The 18,864-nt window shown below is 33.1% G+C and overlaps 1 long non-coding RNA gene and 1 pseudogene across 7 annotated transcripts; both read right to left on the reverse strand.

The window, feature by feature from the left end:
* Positions 1–8,567: 8,567 nt before the first annotated feature.
* Positions 8,568–9,329, reverse strand: LOC145140636 (PRA1 family protein B4 pseudogene; annotated as a pseudogene).
* Positions 9,330–13,831: 4,502 nt separating this feature from the next.
* On the reverse strand, positions 13,832–16,422 carry LOC145136273 (uncharacterized). 7 transcript variants are annotated; one of them, XR_013720352.1, is made up of 6 exons: positions 16,138–16,422; positions 15,949–16,008; positions 15,694–15,784; positions 15,127–15,552; positions 14,939–15,041; positions 13,832–14,803 (listed from the first exon to the last, which is right to left on the reverse strand). It is a non-coding gene; the product is annotated as an uncharacterized LOC145136273 (long non-coding RNA). The 7 variants fall into 7 exon arrangements; XR_013720351.1 differs by having other exon boundaries at positions 15,127–15,242; positions 15,325–15,552; positions 15,694–16,008; XR_013720350.1 differs by having other exon boundaries at positions 15,127–15,255; positions 15,325–15,552; positions 15,694–16,008.
* Positions 16,423–18,864: the final 2,442 nt, after the last annotated feature.

Raw genomic sequence — 18,864 nt, forward strand, 5'->3', positions numbered from 1 at the left:
ATAATTTATGTGGCTAAGATTTTTTTTCGCGTTCTTGATTCAATAGTTGTTTTTTTTCAACTTTAATCATATGTGATTAAATACATTTATCAGTTGTGATTATATGTTTCTAATCACATATGATTTTATTTGGAAAAAACAAATCTTGTCTATTTAAATCATATATGATTAGATACATACACTCACATGTAATTATATATGAACACGAAAACAAATCTTTATCCAAATTAATCATATGTGATTAAATACATATAATCATATGTGATTATATGAATCTAATCACATATGATTTAATTTTTGCTTTTTCGATTCATTAGTTGTTCTCATGTATTTTATCACATGTGATTATATGTATAATCGTATGTGATTAAGTACATGAGCACAACTATTTAATCGAGAAGGAAAAAATAAATCTTGTCAACCTCAAATCATATGTGATTACATACATATAATCACATATGATTAAATATATTAGAACAATTATTGAATCGACGCAAGAATAAATATTTTCCATACGAATCATATGTGATTAAATAAATATAATCACATGTGATTAAATACACAAGAACAACTATTGAATCAACACATGAAAACAAATATTGTCCATGTAAATCATATGTGATTAAATACATATAATCACATGTGATTATATGTATCCAATCATATATGATTTATGTGGATGAGATTCATTGTCACATTCTCGATTCAATAATTGTTCTTTGTCCACTGTAATCATATGTGATTAAATACATATAATCATATGTGATTATATGTATCTAGTCACATATGATTTATACGGACAAAAATAATGAAGTATATATAAATCATATGTGATTAGATACATATAATCACATATGATTATATACACAAGAACAACTATTGAATCGAGAACACAAAGATAAATATTGTCCACGTATATCATATGTGATTAAATGTATATAATCACATATGATTATATGTATCTAATCACATATGATTTATCTAGACAAGATTCATTTTCACGTTCTCGATTCAATAATTGTTTTTTTCCACTTTATTCATACGTGATTAAATACATTTAATCAGATGTGATTATATGCTTCTAATCACATATGATTTTATTTGGAAAAAATGAATCTTGTCTATATAAATCATATGTGATTAGCTATATACAATCACATGTGATTATATACACGATAACAAATATTGAATCAAGAACGCGAAAACAAATCTTTATCCACATTAATCATATGTGATTAAATACATCAAATCACATGTGATTATATGAATCTAATCACATATGATTTATGTATCTAATCACATATGATTAAATATAATTAAATACTTATAATCATATGATTAAATACTTATAATCACATATGATTAAATATATGAGAAAAATTATTGAAACGAAAACTCAAAAATGAATCAAGAGCGCGATAATGACATATGCGATTAAATATATCTAATCACATGTGATTATATGTATCTAATCACATATGATTTATGTGGAAAAGATTCATTTTCACGTTCTCAATTCAATAATTATTTTTTGTCCATTTTATTCGTATTTGATTAAATACATTTAATCACTTCTGATTAAATACACGAGAACAACTATTGAATCAAGAACGCGAAAACGAATCATGTCCACATAAATCACATGTGATTAAATACATATAATCACATGTGACTAAATACACATGTGATTATATGTATCTAATCACGTATGATTTATGTAAACATGATTTATTTTTGTATTCTTGATTCAATAGTTGTTCTTTTACAACGTTAACCATATGTGAATATTGTACATATAAATCATATGTGATTAAATACATTTAATCACATGTGATTATATGTATCTAATCACATATGATTTATGAGGACATTGTTCGTTTTTGCTTTCTCGATTCAATAGTTGTTCTCATTATTTAATCACAAGTGATTAGATTATATGTATTTAATCATATATAAAAAAGTACATAAAATCACACATGATTTATGCCATTATATGTATTCAATCACATACAATGTTAGTGGCTATAGGTAATGGCGGTGGTGATAGGTGATGGTGGTGGGTTGTGGTGGCGAGTAGTAGTAGTGGTGGTTTTGGTAGGTGATGGGTGGTGGTCGTGGTGACGAGCAGTGGTAATGGGTGGTGGAGGTGGGTGGTGGTGATGGATTGTGGTGGTATTGATGGGTGGTGGTTGGTGGTTGTGTTGTGTGTTGGTAATGGTGGTGAGTACATATAATCACATAAATCTTGTCCACATAAATCATATGTGATTAAATACATATAATCACATGTGATTAAATATATTAGAACAATTATTGAATCGACGCAAGAATAAATATTTTCCATACGAATCATATGTGATTAAATATATATAATCACATATGATTAAATACACAAGAACAACTATTAAATCAACACGTGGAAAAAAATATTGTCCATATAAATCATATGTGATTAATATAATCACATGTGATTTAATACACAATGCCAATTATTAAATCAAAAAACACGAAAATAAATACGGCCCACGTAAATAATATTTTATTAAATACATATAATCACATGTAGTTATATGTATCTAATCACATGTGATTTACGTGGACAATATTCATTTTTTCATTCTCGATTCACTAGTTTTTCACGTGTATTTAATCACATGTGATTATATGTATTTAATAACATATAAATCATATATGATTCGATACATATAATCATATGTGACTCGATACATATAATCATATGTGATTATATACAAGAGAAAACCTAATGAATCAAAAACACAATAACAAATCTTTGTAGGTGGGGGTGGTGGTGATGGTTGTGGCGGGTGGGTGGTGGGTGGTGGTGGTGGTGGGTGGTAGTGGGTGGTGGATAATGATGGGTGGTGGTGGTGGTGGGTGGTGGATAGTGATGGGTGGTTGGTGGTGGTTGATGGTGGTGGGTAGTCATGGGTGGTGGTGGCGGGTGGTGGTTGGTGGTGGTGGTGGTGGTGGTGGGTGGTGGTGGTGGTGGGTGGTGGTTATGGTGGGGGTGGCGGGTGGTGGTGAGTGATGATGGGTGGTGGGTAGTGGTGGTGATGGGTGGTAGGTAGTGGTTGCGGGTGGTGGTGGCACGCGGTGGTGATGGGTGGTAGAGGTGGGTGGTGGTGGTGTTGGGTGGTGATGGTGGTGGCGGGTGGTGGTTGGTGGTGGTGGTGGTGGGTGGTGGGTAGTGATGGGTGGTGGGTGGTGGTTGGTGGTGATGGTGGTGGCGGGTGGTGGGTGGTGGGTAGTGATGGGTGATGGTGGCGGGTAGTGATGGGTGGTAGGTGGTGGTTGGTGGTGGTGGGTAGTGATGGGTGGTAGGTGGTGGTTGGTGGTGGTGGGTAGTGATGGGTGGTGGTGGCGGGTGGTCGTTGGTGGTGGTGGTGGTGGTTGTGGTGGGTGGGTGGGTGGTGGTGGGTGGGTGGTGGTGGGTGGTGGGTAGTGAAGGGTGGTGGTGGCGGATGGTGGTGGTGGTGGTTGGTGGTGGTTATGGTGGGGGTGGCGGGTGGTGGTGAGTGGTGATGGGTGGTGGGTAGTGATGGGTGGTGGTGGTGGTTGGGTGGTGATGGTGGTGGGTGGTGATGGTGGTGGCGGGTGGTGGTTGGTGGTGGTGGTGGGTAGTGATGGGTGGTGGGTGGTGATGGGTGGTAGGTAGTGGTTGTGGGTGGTGGTGGCACGCGGTGGTGATGGGTGGTGGAGGTGGGTGGTGGGTAGTGATGGTGGTGGCGGGTGGTGGTTGGTGGTGGTGGTGGTGGGCGGTAGGTGATGGGTGGTGGGTGGTGGGTGGTGGTGGGTGGTGATGGGTGGTTGGTGGTGATGGTGGTGGCGGGTGGGTAGTGATGGGTGATGGTGGCGGGTGGTGGTGGGTGGTGGGTAGTGATGGGTGGTGGTGGGTAGTGATTGGTAGTGGTGGTGGGTGGTGGTTGGTGGTGGTGGTGGTGGGTGGGTGGTGGTGGGTGGTGGGTAGTGATGGGTGGTGGGTAGTGGTTGGTGGTGGTGGGTGGTGGTGGGTGGTAGTGTTAGGTGATAGGTAGTGGTTGTTGGTGGTGATGGGTGGTGGAGGTGGGTGGTGGTGGCGGGTGGTGGTGGTTAGGTGGTGATGGTGATGGGTGGTGATGGTAGTGGCAGAGGTGGTTGGTGGTGGTGGTGGTGGGTGGGTAGTTAGTGATGGGTGGTGAGTGGTGGTTGGTGGTGGTGGTTAGTGATGGGTGGTGGTGGCGTGTGGTGGTGGTGGGTGGTGGTGGTGGTGGATGGTGGGTGGTGGTGACGGATGGTGGTGATGGGTGGTAGGTAGTGGTTGTTGGTGGTGGTGGCGGGCGGTGGTGATGGGTGGTGGAGGTGGGTGGTTGTGGCAGGTGGTGGTGATTGGGTGGTGATGGTAGTGGGTGGTGATGGTGGTGGCAAGTGGTGGTTGGTGGCGGTGGTGGTGGTGGGTTGTGGTGGGTAGTGATGAGTGGTGGGTGGTAGTTGGTGGTAGTGGTTAGTGATGGGTGGTGGTGGCGCGTGGTGGTGGTGGGTGGTGTTGGTTGGGTGGTGAGTTGTGTTAGTTAGTGAGTTTTTTAATTGTTTGTAATTATTTTTTGATTTATATGAATATTATTTTATAATTTTAATTAAAAAAATTGTGTTTTTCAAATTTGTTCTCAAATGTTCTCGTGATAAGAAATGTTCTCGATTGAACGCTCCCCTATATATATATATATATATATATATATATATATATATATATATATATATATATATATATATATATATATCAGGGGTGGCAAATCGGGCCATCGTGTCGTGTTTTTTTCTGACACGACAAGGTTTTATGTAACACGAACACGACACGACACGATGTCATGTTTTTTTTAACCAACACGAAAACAAACCGATTAAAAAACGACAAACACGACACGACACGACAAAGATAACATAATAAAAAAATTAGTTTATTTAACTAATATTTAATCATAAATAACACGGAAAACACGACAGACACGAAAAACACGACAAATAAATGTTAAATCGTGTCAATTTCGTGTAGAATTTTAAACACGAACACGACATGACACAACATCGTGTTTTTTACACTTAACACGAACATGAATTCGAATTTCAGTTTCGTCTCAATTTCGTTTCGTGTCGTGTATTTTGGTCGTGTCGTGTCAACAATTGTCACCCCTAATATATATATATATATATATATATATATATATATATATATATATATATATATATATATATATATATATATATATATATATATAGAAGTAGGTTCTAGTGAAAACACAAGTAATTTGTAAAAATAAAAACAACCTATCAGAATGTGCCACGTGTATATATTTATTACAAATAATTTATATTTAAATACTAATTACATTAATAGGATTAGGGAGTAGACAGTAGTTTTACCTTTTATATACGGACTACGGTTACAAATGAATATAACTGTGACATGTTCCTAGAGTTAACTCACCATTTTTCACCCGCTTGCCCTAGTTTTTTGACCCACGACTTCTGAAATCAAACGACATCTCGATTTACCATCGGTCTTCAACATCAGTCTTCCATTTCCACCACCGCTCGACCCCTTCGACCAATGCACCGCCTCCAATCATGGCTTCTGAAATCAAACGAAAGCCCTTCATTCACGATGTCTTCAATGCCAATGTCCTCCTCCACCGTCCTTCGCGACTACATTCCAAGCGACCGCCGTTGGACATTATCGTCGTTTACCACCGTTGTTCGCTATCGTCGTTTGTCGGCTACACATGTTCTCTCTATAGGTCCAGTTCTCTTCTATGGTTCTCTTCTTTCTTCGTTCGTTCTTCCTCACTGCTCGGTGCTCTGCACTACAGAGATTTTATCGAATTTTAATTTAAGGTTAGACAAGGTGGATTTGGGGATTTGGGTATTAGAACTAGGGTTTGGGATGAGGAGGTATCTCCTCGTTGATTTGATTTGAGATCATAATGAACGATCTTGGATTATGGGTTTTGTTTTTCAGGTTTGAAACAACTTTAATTGACTTACCTTCCCCTCATTACCTGGTATTTCTCTAATCTTGTTGTGTGCTAGATATAAATTTCTAATCTATTCTAGTGACAAGTCTCAATACAACACTAAAATAGAAAAAAAAATATTTTTTTAGACGATCCAAAGTAGAATAGGCTTTGTATATATTTTTTGAATCCAGGAACGAATGATTCTTTTGTCCCAATTCACTAACAATTATTTTTGTATGGGTCATGGAGAAGCAAGCATGAAACTACTCAAGGGTATGAATGGTTCTTTTTATCAAATTCCTTTTCATTTGTATCTCAATCTCCTACTCTAAATTCCCCCCACCCCCTCAGTGGAACTTCGACAGCCAGATCTGGCTTTGGTTGTCTTTGATTTACTAATCACAAAATATATCATCAATCCGTTTTTAATAGTCAATATTCTACTTTTTAATAGTCACAGTTCTTGTTTTTGGCAGAATGTATAATATAAATAATTTGTTTAGCCTTTGCAATTATTTTTACAAAATGCTAATCATTATAGGTTTTAATTTGTTTTTAACAGAATTTTTAGCAATAATACATGTTTTAACAGTCATAAGTATTTGATTTACTAATTTGCCCTTAGTATATATGTTTCTTATTAGTCACAACTCACAAGTATTTGTTTTCGGTAAAATTGTTAGCATTAATATGTTTAATATAATATACGATCTTATATTTTAAGATTAATTGATTGTTGGAGTTTGATGAAGAAGTGTTAAAGGCTATTGTGAACTGTTCTAACAGTTTCGATCAACAAACGAAAAGTAAACAGAAGCTTCTATCAGGTTTCAACTAAGAAAATATCTATCTACATTTGTTGAAATGATGTTAAAGAGATTTGTTGATTCTAGTTTTAATAAAAGTAATGAAAAACGTGTTTTCATAATTTAATTGAAATCTATCAGATTTGTAAAATTCACATTATGGTCAAACTTGCATCATTTAATTGAAGTCTGTTGGAGTTATATTATTTAGAGCTAAATATTTGGTACATTAGTCCACTTTTCTTTGTGGTATGTGTAATTATTTTATGTTTTTATTTGCAATTTCTTTCATTAAGACTCTATTATGAAATCACTAATAGAGTTATCATAAAAGTAGAAGATGATACATTTGTTATAAATGGAAGGAAATGGTGGGCAAATGGAGCCTATTTTGGTAAATTTTGAAGCATAAAATCAATCGATTGTTTTTCCTCATATGTATTGATAAGTTGTATCTTTCTTTTCTGGACCTTGGTTTATTAATTTATTATTTTTCCCTTAAAGTATTTGACAAAATTTATGACATGTTAATGCAGGTGAAAACCTACTTCAAATTCTTAATTGATAAATAACAATCCATCATTCTTGTAGATATCAACATGTATAGTATTTTTTTTATTTTGTGTTAATATTTTCTTTTATGTGTATTTTAGGATGTGTAAAGATGAGCCAACTAAGGTTGTAAGAATGTCGAATAACAAATGTTTCGGCTCAAATCGATATGGCCCAACCAATATTATCAGTTTATTTCTCCATCAATATTAATTTCTTGAAATTGTTTCATTTACAGGTTCGTTGTTGCCAATTTCATATCTCACATTGATAAACTCAAGTGTTGCCTCGTGGAAGCAGTTCAATGAATAGGAAAGGAAGTCAAAGATGAATGTAATTTAAATAAATCAAAATAATGTACTTTGGCCAGTTTGTTTATGCAAAACATGTTATTTAATATTGGATGTTTCATTGTAAAACATGTTTTTTTAATTAAAAATATATAAATAAAATACAATTTTTTACTCTAAATTTTATTACATAGTTTGATTACAGATGAGGGCTAGGATAGAATACATACTTTTGGCGCCTTATTAAATGTGACAGCTAGAATATTGTTTTTTAAACTATAGTTTATTAGATTATGAAAGTTAATTGAAAGGAAACAGTCGTTTATTATTGGTTCCAAAACTGATTGTGGAAGTTACAATGAAGTTGGTTTAGTCAATTACTTGTTTGTCCTTCAAGCTTTTATTGAAATTCAAAATTTAAATATTATATATAAATGATGTGTAAATTTTTATGTATATACGAGAGATGGATAGATTTTAATTGCATAGAATAAATTTTGAATATAAGATCTTAACCGAATGGAAAGTAGTTCTAACCGGATGTTGTACAGAAGTTTTTAAACTGCAATATGAATATTAAAACTGATCCTGTAAAGGAGGAGTTATTAATTTAATAAATTAGTCCAATAACCTTTATACATAATTTAAGTATTTTTAATTAAAACTATATGGATAATGATGTGTTCCATCCTTATTGGTTGTTTTCATTTTCACATTATATTTGCATTTTCGCATGAGCGTTCCCATATATATATATATATATATATATATATATATATATATATATATATATATATATATATATATATATATATATATATATATATATATAACAACAAAACATATGGATATATTTTCGGACTCTTTTTGTATGATTTTTTTTCAAACTCGTTATTTATCATAGGATGTTCTAAAACGATAATCTTCATAGAAAAACCATATTTTAAATACTAAGAGGAAGTACAACAGTCAATCAGAAACAATACTACATCCGCCTATGGCAGCCTCATGTTCTTCCAGAAACATATCCACCGGAGTCCTAAACGCACCATGAGCAGAAACAATTGCCATTCCGACGAGGGCCGAAATCAAAACAAATCCAAGGATCGTAAAAAAGATCCCAACAATGCTAAAAACAATCAACAACCCGAGAGTTTCACGCTCGGAAAATGTACGACCGAAGATCACCAACGGCATATCAGATGGACGGAAGAGGTACAGAAATAGCCACGCGGCTGAGAGACCAAAGAGTATTATCAGAGAAAAAGGGTTTGTAAAGATAGAAACACCAATGAAGGCGAGGACTACGGTGAGGTAGTTGAAATGGAAGTAGGAATAGTTCTTTTGGATACGCATTGCTGCATCCGTTAGTGATTCAGGCTTAGAGAATGTGGAACGGTCTGAAAGTAGTTCCGACCAAGGGCGGTGTTGGGAGAGGCCGGAGCGGACGGTTTCTATTATGTGGTTGATGAACGGACGGAAGTCAGGGGCAGCGACAGGTGAATGGGAGTCACCGGTGGAAATGGTTTTTGGGTTTGTGATGTGAAGGATCGCCGGTGATGAGGGCGACATTTATGGGTCAGGTGAGGATATTTGGCCGAGGTTTACTGGGGGGAGGATAAAGATGGAGAGTTGACGATTGGTTTAACATGAGAATTAGATTATTTATGAGCGCTTAAAACTTAAGAACAAAGATATGGAAGTCAAACTTTTCTATGGATTTAATACCGAATTTAATCCTTTATCAGCAAAGATATGGCAGGTGAACTTCTCTTGGAACTGGTCATATACAATTGTAAGCATAACTAATGAGGTAAAACTCAAGAATAGCAAGAAATTTCTTTGGGGTTAACGTGATGTGACATCAATCGGTTTAATATTTATATTTGAGTTTAATATACTTTTTTTATTCTAAATCCTATTTCTAAAAAAAATTCAGTTGAAACTTAGCCGTTGGTTTGATGGTATCATTTCTACATGGCATTGATTGGTTTGAATTACTTAGCCAAGTTTTGATTGGTTTGATGGTTATCATGTCTACGATGTGGCATCTACTAAGGCCATGAGGTATGGTTTGAGATTTTTACGTGTATAAAAGCTAAGCTGCCACATCATCCAATTAACAACTTCACAACATGTTTACTATTCTTGGGTGGTGTTCACTAGTGAACACCTAGTGAACAAAGAGAGAAAGAAAGAGAAAAGGAAGAGAGAGAAAGAGAGTAGTGAATTCTTATTGGTCGTAGAGAGGCGTAATGGGCATCAATCCACACCACAACCACTGGTGAGGGGGGCGGTGTTCACGTGTAAATACCCCCCTCCACGTCACCTTTTACGCGTAGAAAACCATGTCATACACCATGGCTTGATTTAAGTTATATTTGGAATGAGTTGTTATTTGTTAAGAGATTAAAAGTCTTGGAAAAAACTCATTGAATAAAAAGTTTTGTTCGCAAAGTTAATAATCTAAACAGTGACGAATTCAGAATAAAATTTAGTTGGAGTCCATTATTTATAAAAAATACATATAATTATAAAAATTTAAAGTATTTTTGGGGGGTTTTTACTAAAAGAATTTATCAATGAGGACTATTTAATGTAAAAAATGAGTGTGAAGGAGAGAATTTTTAGTAAAAATATGATTTTTAGAGGGCATTTTAGTAATAAATATGGTGAAACCCATTTCCAAGTGACATCCCTGCATCGGTAACTAACCACATGTATGTTTGGCAAAATAAAATGTAAGTTGTTAGCTGATAACTCTGTTATCATAGATGGTAATTGTTAGCCGATTTATAGATGTTGGAATCCGAAATTTAAAAGTTATAGTTTTTATTTTTATATAGATATTAGGAAAAAATAGTTGTAAGCTATTGAAATATGAAAATAACATAAAATATAAAAGATAAAAGTAAAAATTCATAGTTTTTGGACCGAAATGAAATCGTCTCAATGAAATATATGTTTATTGCGCGTAAATATAATTATATATAATATTTTATTTAGTGTTAGGTTATAATTTATTATTGTTAATTAATTTAAAAATACCTTATTTGTCAATTTTGAATGTCGCCTTATTATTATTTAAAATATCAATTAATTGATGTTTTCAAGTAATATAATATACTTTCAAATTTATGTTACTATTATTGTTTATTAATTTAGAAACTATTTTTTTAGAAAATTTCCAGTATTACAAAAATAGTTGTTGGATCGTTTTTTAGTTACCTTGGGATTGCGATCTAGTTTTATATTTAACACTATATTAATTCTGTAACTATTAACAATAGTCTTTCAACATTTTAAAAGTTTAATTAAGATTTTGATTTAAGTTTTGTCTCTAATATTATATTTTAATAAACAAGTTAAGTATATTAGATTAAACTAAATATCTTAGGTTGAAAATTTAAAGATATTAGCACTAAAAGTAAAATAATAAATAAGTTTAATGTATTAAAAATCAAGAATAAAATTATATATTAAAAAATATTGATAAATGTATCTTGTTATAAATAACTAATTCAGTGTTATCAACTATAAATATTAATTTTTATACCAAATTAAAAGGGTCGAACAATTTGTATCACTATTTTTCAATTATGTTCAACATTTCCAACAACACCATTTGCAATTATCATGGATAGTTGTGATATTTGTAGTGGAATTTTTTTATCACTATGATATCTTTTATGTATTAAAAAAATTTACAAAATTAGCCAAATACACTAATTACCTTACAAATTTAGCCAAAAAATAAAAATTGCAAAATTAACCACGAAAATCGCCGATGGAAATGACCCATCTGCGATTTTGTCCTTCTATCTGCGAATGTACAAGCGCCTAAAGCACAGCTGTGCTTTAGGCACTTGTACATTCGCAGATGGAATAGTCCATCGGCGATTTTTCGTTTTCCACCTGCGATTTTCTGGGAAAAATAGTATAAAATTGGTTTTTTTTTCTTCATTTTTCACTCTTCAATATAGAAAAACTCTCTCTCTCTCTCGGCGATTCCCTGTGACGATTTCTTGAAGAAAATGGACGATTTTTTCAACAATCCCGAAAATATGGTTAGATTTTAACTCTTTTTATGTTTTAATTAACATTTATTTAGTATATGTCTTTATTATTTTATTATTTATTGTATTAGTTAGTGTAAAAAATGAAATTATATTGTTTGTGATTGGGTAATTTTGTTGTATTTGATAATTTTAATATTATTTATTAATAAACTTGAAGTTTAAATGCTATTTTGTTAGTGGTTGTATGAATGTACAAATATAGACTGCGTATAATGTGCATTGGCTAGTTGTACATTTAGTAAAATGGTTAGAATATGTTATTTTTTTAAGTTCTTAGTTAAATAAATTGTTACAATAATGTTTACAATATGTTTGGTTAGTTGTTTAAGTTGATAAATTGATATAGCATGGTTAGAATATGTTATTTTTCGTTTGTATAGTTATTGTATAACTTAAAAAATTGTATATACTTATCGTATAAGTGGTTTTATAACTTGAAAAATTGTTAAAATAATGTTTACAATATGTTTACAATAGTCGTTTGTATATTTGTCGTATAATTTGAAAATTTGTATATATTTGTTGTTTAAGTTGAAAAATTGTTATAGTATAGTTAGAATATGTTATTTTATTTAATTTGAAAGTTAAAAATCGTTTGTATACTTGTAGTATAACATGGAAAATTGTTTATATAGTTGTCGTTTAAGTTGAAAAATTGTTATAGTATGTTATTGTTTTTCAGCATAAATATATAAATTATTGATTAAATGTTGGTTTTTGCATTGTTATTATTGTTTATGTTTGTAACGAGGTTTTAAGCCCGCGCGTTGCACGGTATTTTAAGCAATAATTAAATTTTTTGATGTAATGTTCTTTTGAAGTTTAGCTTAGACGCACTTATAATGCCTTATCTACAATAGAAATGTATTTTTCATATTTACTAATAATAAAATATAGTATAATTCCCAAATTGGTAGTCAAACTGTGACAATCTCACAAAAGTTATTGTCATCTCTTAATTTCCTCCCAAATAAGTTCTCTCGTGTACCTACATCACTTTCTTTATTTGGTAAAGCGATAGTAGAAGATAAATGATTTGAACGCACTCCACATGAAGTTTACCCTTACCGAATGTGTCAAATGGGTAAAACACTTAATTTGGACAAATATACATGCTTGTTTCTTTTGACTTAATAGGACATAATAGCTTAACGGGTTAAGCCATAAAACTTTGCTTAACGGATTAAGACGCTAACCTTTTACCTATTTGATTTCTTCTTTTTTCCTCCCTAACTTCTTTCGGTTTAAAATTAACAAACATTGTAAAATTTGTTATTTGGAATATAAGGGTATAATGGAAATATGATTTCATTCATACACTTACCATTACCCAAACATGACTTAATGGGGGTAAAAAAGAAACATACCCTTAATTTCAAGTCCAAATTTAAATTCTAAATTTACTCACGGGTTTAGGGGTTTTGATTTCAGCTACCAAGCCACGAAATGGTTGACTGAGTAAAGAAATGACATCATTGTCTATTTTCTTTTCCGAGATGTTGAAGTACTTGCTAAAGGTAATGATCGGGACTCCATCTCATGTTGCATCATTGTAACATTTTCCTTGTAAAATCTAAAAATTTAGTAAAAGAATAAAGAAACCAAATACAAATTGTGGTATTCTATTATAATATTATATTAGATTGTTTTTCTTTTTTTCATCGGTACATAAGTCAAAAAAAATGGTTAAAACTCATTAATCGTGTTATATGTATCTTAAATTCAAAGCTGAAACTCATTAATATCATTTCGTTACAATAAATAAAACATTTTACTTTTATGTATAAGTTGATTGAAATATTTATCTATTGAGAAAATGTATAAATTATATGTTTATCAAGAAAAACATAAATCAAATCTTTAGGTAGGAACCAAAATCAATAATGCTAAAAATATTTGTTTGATTGAAAAATATGAAAAAGTTGCATTTTTTTTGGTAAATAACAAAAACAAATAAGAAATATGTCATGTTAGTGAGTGAAGCAAGTATGTTACCTTCCTTAGACCATCAACCATGGTTGCATCAATGTGACTATTATGCAAATAAGAAATAGAATGTCACGGGAGAATAAGAACTTGTAAGAAGTTATAAGATGATGTAAAGAAGGAATGTTTGAATTGATAATATGAAAAGTAAAACTCAATTAAAAGATTGTCCATGGATGGTCCCTCTCTCACAGAGCATAATACTCAGAAGCCAATACAAACATAGCAAATAACATCATGATGCAGAAATGAAATACTCCTTCCTCTTTTATTCTATCCTCTCTCCGTAACCACCATTAGCCACTTTCTTGATTTGCCCTACTGATTCTTCAGTAGTGGTCTAGGTGTGCTCTCTTTTGTGGTTATTAGATTTGTATCCATATCACACCATCTTCAACAACTGCTCAATATCTTATCTTTCTCTTCTATTTCTTCTTTGCATTGCACCTGCATACCATCAAACCTTGTTTTTCCTTCATTCAATCTCATCATCAACTTCCCACTGTCTATGTAACTTTCTTATACGTACACACATTCCCATTGTTAAATGACCAAAAATGCCTTTTGTGGGACCCAAAGGATTCAAGATTTCATACCGGAATAATATGCTTAAACATGCGATTGTTAAATCATCATCATGTTTCTTCATCACAAAATACAAATGTAATCTCATATGAAACCAAAAACCCAAGAAAGTGCCATCAACCAAAATCAAGAAAACAACAAGCAAAAAAAAAAAATCTAAGCCTGCAAAATTTCACTCTTTCTTTATATATATTTTTTTCTGTCATTTTAACTTTTATAAGCTCTTTTAACATTAATTAACCGCATGATATACCTATTTATTTATAAAGATATGTAAATAATCATTATCTTTACCGGATATATGAAGATGAATTTTCCAGCAATTATCCTAGATTTCTCATTTTCAAAATCATCCATGCAGAGCCTCCGGTGGCGATGGAGGTGCCGACTGTGCCGCCAATAGTGGAAGTTCCGACAGTCGTGTAGTTCAGGGCCCTTCAGGAGAGCCTAATTGATGACCATCTTTGAACATTTAGGATTACTGATCTTGAAATCTTGGGTCAATAAAGAAACAACATATGAATTTGAGGATGGAAGTCTTCGTGTATGAAAAACCGATATTTCTAAAACTGATAATAAAAAAACCATTTAGCATTTTGTAAAATATATATAAATTGCAGAAAATTTACCGAAAGTAGATAGATAACTATCCTGCAAATGTTTTTTGACTTCATCATTGGTGAGACTGACCATCTACTCACATAAGATCACAAATTTGCTTGGGAGTAGCAACTGCAAGAAAAATGGAACAAATATTGACTTATTATTATCTTGATTAATCATATTTATTTCCTCTTATGAAAATCAAATTTCTTACAGTTTTCATGAGCCGCCGTTGATTAACAAATATTGATCCTAAAGCAGCATCTAATCCAATCTTTAGACAACTAAGTACCGATTCACATATTGCAACTATGATCCAAAAATCATACCCTATGAAATGTCTCTAAATAACTTCGAATCAGTTAAAATCTAACATTTTAGCATAAAAAATACTTACTTTTCAAGAACTAACCTTTTGAACCTCCACCTCCACGCTGTTGAAGATCATTTAAAAACAGCATCTTCTTTGCTTCCTAGACGTTTGTTGTTGTGGTGGCTAAGGCTGACGGGTACAACGTTTACATTTGATTGAATAACATTAGTAACCATTTCCCCTCATTGGATTCTTGATTCCAGGGGTAATAAAGGAAATCCCCAGAATTGGTAAATCCTCCTCATCTTCATTCCTTGTAAAGTATCCCTTGAATGGGATAAACCAATATATAAGTTTCTATTCCAATAACAATGTTTTAGTCATGTAATTTGAGAATCAGTCATCAAATAACCCTAATATGCTTCATGTTTGTCAGGTCAATGCTGCAAAAAAAGAGCTCTTAGTTACCTTTGTTCACAAAAACGTTCAGGTGCGTTTTGGGTGAGGATCAAAAAAGGTATTATAACTATACATGGGACTGATTCAACTTCCTCTCAACCTTCGCCAATAGCAACATGGTTGTGGTAATGGCGTTCAGAGTGGCGGAGGTGTTCAGGATGGTGTTGGTCAAAACAGAAAAAAAATCAAAAATCAAAAATGAAAGAAACATAGATTAGCAAACCCACTACTAACATTCATTTAACAAAAGTAAGGGATCTTTACCTGTATGGGTCTCAAAGACAAAATAAAATCGGGTTTTCGTTCCATGCTAGGTATGTGGATCTAAAAGAACAAAAGAACACTCATGTAATATAAGATTCAATCTTTTTATCAGACAATGACCAACAAATCTATCTCTTTATCCAAAACCCTAAGCGAACATGTAGAGAGAGAGAGAGCGAGAGAACTTACTCATTTGATCGTGATTGGTAATAATTTATCCTGTTCACAAACATTTGAAGACCTTGGGCTTCGTTTCCCGCTCAGATGACTCATGATGCCTGGACTCGCCAGACCGGCGACGTCAATGGTGGTGGTGGGGGTGACAACCAAGGGATGGTGGGGAAGAGGGAGTACGGGAAAAAGCTTTCAAGCACAATGCAAAGAAGTCATGGATTTCTTTAGGAAGCGTGTGAGAGAGTTTTGAAGAGAGATAGTGGGGGAAGAGGGAGTACGGGAGAAGCACTGAAGCATGAAACAAAGTCTTCAAACTATAGTGAAAAACACTATAGTTGATGTGCTCTTATCTACAGTGTTTAACATTTTGACAAATGTTAATGTTTACAATTTGAAAGTTGAATTATTATTGCATTTAATAATCTGATATTTTAAAATGAAATAGTTGTTTAATTTTTTAATATGTTATTGTTTTTTGTGCAACATGATTCTAATAAATTAAATGTTAAAGCTATTGTGAACTTAAAAGGATCGGGGTGTAACATATGGGAAGTATTTGATGTGTTAGATGGTGTCAGACGTGATATTTTTAGAGAAACAGTATTTGGTTGCTTGTTGGATGTCCCTCGTTTACAAGGGGACAGATTGCTGTTCCACAAGATGTTTCTTCATCAGATACGGCCGGACGCTGTTTTATCTCCCGATGGAATAAAACAGTTATATTTTAGAGTGGATGATACGAAAATGGTATATGGCCCGGAAGAGTTTTGTTTGATAACCAGGTTGAATTTTGGCGAGTATCCTAAAAATATCGGGAAAAAAATGTCAGAAAAAATTGTTACTAGTAAAAAAAGATGTTTATTGCGTGGACGTCTATTTCCGAAGCATACAAATAGTTCGGTGAAAATCGGTGACCTGAAAAGTTTTATTTTAAATCATCCATTCTTAGAAGTTGGCGACGCTGATGCAGTTAGAGTATGTTTGATATACATTTTGTGTGAAAGTTTTTTGGGAAAAGAAATAAATGATCGGGTGCCACAATATTGGTTTTTTTTTGCTGAGAATTTGGATGTCTGGAACATGTATTTTTTGTTTACTTTGAAAGTTTCATATTATTAATGTTAATTTATATTATAACTAATATTTGTTTGTTTTGTTAGTTTTGCTTGGGGTAGCTATTTATGGGATTTTACCTATGAGGACCTTGAGAATACGTGGAACAAGATAAATAAATATTTATCACTGCCTGAGCATCGTCAAACTTTAAAATACTCCGTGTCAGGATTTACGGCTCCATTTAGGGTATAAAAATTTATTTATATTTAAATGGTTTTATTGTTATGTTAGTTATTTTAATTTTAACTTTTATTACTATAATTGTAAAATTATAGATATGGATATATGAGATGCTTCCGGCTGTTCGTGCCTGTGGATTTGTATTGAGAAAAAATAGAGACATTCCTCGGATGAAACGATGGAGTGACACAAAAAAATTGAAATGGGTTGATGTGAACAAGATTTTTTCAAAGACACTGGTTTATAATTTTTTTTTTTATTTTTAATAAAATTCATTATTATACTTTTATATGCATTTTTAATATGTTCAGTTTTTTAGGCGGGACAACGACTAAGAAATAAAATGTCACCTAGTGATGATGAGATGACATCTTGTTATTATATGTCATTTCAAGAGTATGTATATGGTGAACGGAAATCAGTTCCATCCCCAGTACGGGACCATTTTAGGAGACAACACGAATCTCCGTCTAGTATGTCGTCTAGTGGTCGCTCTCACGGTAGAGGTGGGCGTAGTGGGAAACCCAGCTTAGAGGAGGTGTTGAAACGGCTACATGCACTGGAGCAACAGATGTTTATGAACCGACAACCTACTGAGGTGTTTGTTGAAGAAGTGAATAATGAAGATCTATGGAATAACATCAGTTTTGAGGAGGATACTCTATTCAAACAAATTTTGATCAACCGGTTAGTTACACGCTACATTTTTTTTTATAATTTATTAACATATTTGAAAATTTTTGTTCATATTTTATAGTTGAAAATGTAGGTTGTAGAAGATGAAGGGATGAATAAAAATAATACAAATGAAAATGTTTTTGGTGATATTGAAGACGACAAGGTTATTATATATATTACGGTTACGATTTTAATAATTAAATTTTAAGGTGTCTTTCATTAATAACTATAATTTGTTAAATTTAATATAGGAGTTGGAGGAGAGGAATGAGAATGCGGGTTGTAGTAGGAACAAATTTGATGATGATGTGTTTGATGTAAATGATTATAATGAAGCTAAAGAGGTTGTTATACTTACATTTATTTTATTTTTTTTAGTAGATTGATACATTTTTTAATTAGAGATTATTGCTTATTAATTTAGGTGTCGGAGGAAGATGAAATAATAATTACGGGAAATGTAAATTATTATGATGCTTATGGTTTTGATGGCAAAGAAGTTACACCCGATAGACCGATGGCTTGAAATCCATCAAAGTATTTGTGCCCTCCTTACACCGAGGTATTCGTTTAATTTAAAAGCTTATATCCTAATAATAGAATATTATTTTTATGTGAATTATTTGAAAGATAGAGATTTAAACATTTGAATATTGTTTTAGTTGCACACGACACCGAAGCAAAAAAGAAGACCAAAAAAGAAGGTTGATATCAAATCAACAAGCCCCGTTCCTCCTCCAGCATTTGCTGTTGTTCACGACTTCTCCG

This window comes from Lactuca virosa, chromosome 9 (genome assembly GCF_052849685.1).
Source record: "Lactuca virosa cultivar CGN04683 chromosome 9, Lactuca_virosa_CGN04683_v6, whole genome shotgun sequence".
NCBI classification, from domain to species: Eukaryota; Viridiplantae; Streptophyta; class Magnoliopsida; order Asterales; family Asteraceae; genus Lactuca; species Lactuca virosa.